Genomic DNA, 5,000 nt, shown 5'->3' with positions numbered 1-5,000 from the left:
GTTTTACATCATCATCATCATGTTTTACATCATCATCATCATGTTTTACATCATCATCATCATCATGTTTTACATCATCATCATCATGTTTTACATCATCATCATCATGTTTTACATCATCATCATCATGTTTTACATCATCATCATCATCATGTTTTACATCATCATCATCATCATGTTTTACATCATCATCATCATGTTTTACATCATCATCATCATGTTTTACATCATCATCATGTTTTACATCATCATCATCATGTTTTACATCATCATCATCATCATGTTTTACATCATCATCATCATGTTTTACATCATCATCATCATGTTTTACATCATCATCATCATGTTTTACATCATCATCATCATGTTTTACATCCTGCTCTGAAGTCGGACTTTTTAATAGTGTGTGTAATTGTTTTTTTTAATAATGTCTGTGACATCAGAGCTCACCTGTCAGTGACATCAGAGCTCACCTGTCTGTGTGTGTCTGTGACATCAGAGCTCACCTGTCTGTAACATCAGAGCTCACCTGTCTGTGACATCAGAGCTCACCTGTCTGTGACATCAGAGCTCACCTGTCTGTGTGTGTCAGTGACATCAGAGCTCACCTGTCTGTGACATCAGAGCTCACCTGTCTGTGACATCAGAGCTCACCTGTCTGTGACATCAGAGCTCACCTGTCTGTGACATCAGAGCTCACCTGTCTGTGTGTGTCAGTGACATCAGAGCTCACCTGTCTGTGACATCAGAGCTCACCTGTCTGTGACATCAGAGCTCACCTGTCTGTGTGTGTCTGTGACATCAGAGCTCACCTGTCTGTAACATCAGAGCTCACCTGTCTGTGACATCAGAGCTCACCTGTCTGTGACATCAGAGCTCACCTGTCTGTGTGTGTCAGTGACATCAGAGCTCACCTGTCTGTAACATCAGAGCTCACCTGTCTATGACATCAGAGCTCACCTGTTTGTGACATCAGAGCTCACCTGTCTATGACATCAGAGCTCACCTGTTTGTGACATCAGAGCTCACCTGTCTATGACATCAGAGCTCACCTGTCTATGACATCAGAGCTCACCTGTCTATGACATCAGAGCTCACCTGTCTATGACATCAGAGCTCACCTGTTTGTGACATCAGAGCTCACCTGTTTGTGACATCAGAGCTCACCTGTCTGTGCTGCTCAGGATGCTGCTGACAGGATTTTCATGAGACATACGTTAGATAAGTTCTGTTGGACAAGCTGTGGCTAATTTAGCTTATAAATAATGTTGATGTCTTAATGTCTTAATGACACATATGCATTAATGAGTCTGCTGTTGATCCAGTCATGGAAAAGGGGACAGATTAGTATTAAATAGTAAATATTCCTCCCACTGATGTCAAAGATGACTGTTTGGATTGATTACAGATTACTGACACTTTGGTTCTTCTTTAAAGAGGAATTTTCACCAACAGTAATAAAGTTGTTTAATTAAACAGCATGTCTAAGCAACAAATTAAAAAATGAATTACAATATCAAATGATCTCAGTTTTGTGCTCTACAAAGCCTCTGAGCTGAAAACGCCTGCGGCACGCAAGTGTCCTCCGTAGGGTGAAGATGTGTGTGCAGATCTTGAGGTTGAACTTCAGTATCTGCAGGAAATGAAAACTTATTTCTGAGTTACAGCGCGACAAAGAGACACACGACAAACCTGGTTTGATGAGGATTAAATGATATATATATCATTTATGACCTTCACAGTCACCTTAACCCAGCTGACGAGTCAGACAGCGCTCTGCATCATCATCATCATCACAACACCACATGAGGAAGATCTTTATGAACGAGGATGTTCAGAGACTGTAGGATCAATAACAAGCAGCTCTGAAGCTGTTCTGGAGGCTCAACACCTTAATAACACACTAATCAATAACACATGTTGGTGTTTCCTTTCATTTGTCCCATAAATATAAACGGATGTGATTACTGTGCAGGATACATCCCATAATATATTCATATAAAACCTGTCTGTCTGTCTCTGACCCGTCGTCCTCACCGGGTTCATGCTCCTCTTTGTGTGTCTCATCATGTGGCTTCAATCTGGCAGCTGATTGGTTGATAAGTTGCAGCATTCTGCAGCATGTGATTGGCTGATTAATGGCCGAACGCTGCATGTGATGTCATGTGAGGCGCAAACTGCCATCAGCCGCATTTAATCAGTGTGTGTGTGTGTGTGTGTGAGTGTATGTGTGTATATGTGTGTGTGTATATGTGTGTGTGTATATGTGTGTGTGTGAATGTCTGTGAGTGTGTGTGAGTGTGTGTGTGTGTGTGTGCGTGTATATGTGTGTGAGTGTGTGTGTGTGTGTATGTGTGTGTGTGTGTGTGTGTGTGTTGTTCTGTTGGTATTTTAATGTTTGATTCCATGTTTTAGGCCAAATAAACACACTTTAATAATAATAATAATAATAATAATTATAATAATCTTTATTAATTGAGCATTTTTCAGAATCCACATTACAAAAAGCTTCACAATCATCAGATTTTAAAAAAACAGATAAACAAAAGTTTAGTTCATAAAAACACTTCAGTGCAGGATTTTAACTCTTACATTCTGTTAAGTTTGATCCCTTTTTACATCTGAGAGCAGTAAAAACACCCTGAACACCGACTTCTCCACCCAGAATATACAAACATGGAAATATTAAAAACATTTGTGTGCAGCTGATTCACATTTTCTGTGTTTGATCCATATTTATTCAAAAAAAATCAAAAATACTGTTGCATTCCTCACAGTGAAATTATGATCTCCTGTTTTATGAGATAAGACTGTAAATTTAAAGATACTACTAATTATAGTAAAGAATTAACTCTATCTGCTCTCTGAAAGCTTCATTAAGGATTAATCACATGTTTATATGTGACTGATGAGTATTCATGAATGATTTGTGGTTCAGATATTTAGTATAGAGACTAATACAGGTAATTACACACCTGAGGGGACAAAAATGACATGTGGAGTTCCCCAAGGCTCCATTCTGGAGCCTCTTCTGTTCAACATCTACATGCTCCCACTCAGATTATGGAAAACAACAAAATATGTTACCACAGTTATGCAGACGACACACAAATTTACATAACCGCATCACCAGGGGACTGTGGTTCAATACAAGCACGGAGTAAGAGCACTGAACAAATCAATGATTGGATGTGTCAGAATATTCTTCAGTTAAACAAAGACAAAACTGAAGTCATTGTTTTTGGAGTCAAGGAAGAACGATTAAAAGTCAGCACTCAGCTTCAATCAATGATGTTTAAAACTACAAACCAAGCCAGAAATCTGAACTTCAACATCCACATTAAGACAATTACAAAGTTACAGCCGACTATCACCTGAAGAATATATCAAGAGTTAAAGGACTTATGTCTCAGCAGGATTTGGAAAAACTTGTCCTGCATTTATCTTCAGTAGACTCGACTACTGTAACGCCGTCTTCACAGGTCTCCCTAAAACATCCATCAGACAGCTGCAGCAGATTCAGACGCTGCTGCTCGAGTCACTAAGACCAAGAAAGTGGATCATATCAGTCCAGTTCTCAGATCTTTACACTGACTTCCTGTCTGTCAGAGAACTGATTTTAAAATACTGCTGATGGTTTATAAAGCAATGAATGGTTTCTGATCTGCTGCTACATTATGAACCATCCAGACCTGTCAGGTGGTCTGGATCAGGTCTGGATCAGGTCTGCTTTCTGTCCGCAGAGTAAAAACTAAACCTGGAGAAGCAGCGTTCAGTTTTTATGCTCCACATATCTGAAACAAACTGCTGCAACTCTCAGTTCTTTTAAATCACAGCTTTCATTAAACCACATTAAGGGTTAATATTTTACACTGCACTGTTACTATTATTCTCCTGTTTTATCTTATTATTTTAGCCTCTTTTTATTTCAAATTTAACACTTAATCATTGTATTTAAATGTCATTTCACATCGCCTTGTGTTGCTTTTATATTCTGTCTTGATGCCTTTTATGCTCTATGTAAAGCACTTTGAACTGCCTTGTTGTTGAAATGTGCAGCCATAGCTCAACAGAAGCAGAGCAGCTCTCTTCTGGTTCATTGCTGACCCAGCTCAAAGCCTGCAGATGCTAGGAGGGCTCATAATTTGTTGGTAAGGTGCGTCGCCTCGGGGGTGGCGGGGACTGTCTGGAGGCAGTGATCCACATAGAATACAAGATAGTATTCTGTTGACTTCTACTCTGATGGTTTCAGTCTGATAGCCTCTTGGACCTGCCTTGAATGAGTTACTAGTTTCTTGCTTCTGAATGAAACAGTATCGGCATTCCATCATTTCTCAGTGTTTCATCAGTTTGCTCACCTGGAGTGCTGCTGTTGTCAGTAGACTCTCATGCCAGTGGCAGCAGGCCCTCCTGGAGATGGGGGCCGTCTCTCCCAATGAGAAGAAAGGGCTTGACGTTTGTGAGGGTCTGTATTGAAAGGCATGGAATAGGAATGGCCTGCTAGTTCAATGCAAACAATGGTGAATGCACCTAAAATCTTGAACTTGGTCTTTGGCTTTGCAGGAGGAGAAATGGAGAATGACACCGATGCACTGAAGAGTCTAATTGTGCGTAGTGGTGGGTCCTCCTGGGTCCCTTGCACACCTAACTTCTCTGCTGCATCCCACAACAGCATAGTCCTCTCTGAACCATCATCCAGTACGGCGTAGGTGTTGAGAGTTCAGGCACCACGGTGAATGTGAACTTTGACAACTTTCAGAAGGACCCGGCTGCATTCTGTGGGTTGGTCTAGATACAGTACTTCGGTTGTGGCCCTTGTGCCATTGCTCTCCACCGCTGGTGTTGCCGCTGACTCCTTAGGTAGGTTAACATTGACCTCATGCAGTACCTGGAGGTGTTTCCCTTGGCAGAGGCTGCATGTCTATGTCAAGTTACACTTTCCCACCTGGCGTAGCATGCATAGTGCCAACACCTCTTGTTATTCTTTATCCATTCTGTCA

General features: G+C 40.9%; 1 protein-coding gene across 3 annotated transcripts in view; it reads left to right on the top strand.

The window, feature by feature from the left end:
* Positions 1 to 5,000, top strand: part of isy1 (ISY1 splicing factor homolog) — a 32,877-nt gene that overhangs the window by 24,714 nt on the left and 3,163 nt on the right. Inside the window, exon 12 of one of the 3 annotated variants that reach the window (XM_044349621.1) lies at positions 548 to 560. The exons of 1 other annotated variant lie outside the window; for it this stretch is intronic. The gene's annotated coding sequence lies outside the window, so the exon portion shown is untranslated. Of the gene's footprint in view, positions 1 to 468; positions 482 to 547; positions 561 to 5,000 lie in introns of those variants that run through there. One more of the 3 variants, XM_044349622.1, reaches the window with a different exon arrangement.

This window comes from Thunnus albacares, chromosome 4 (assembly GCF_914725855.1).
Source record: "Thunnus albacares chromosome 4, fThuAlb1.1, whole genome shotgun sequence".
NCBI lineage: Eukaryota > Metazoa > Chordata > Actinopteri > Scombriformes > Scombridae > Thunnus > Thunnus albacares.
This window is presented reverse-complemented; position numbering and strand designations above follow the sequence as displayed.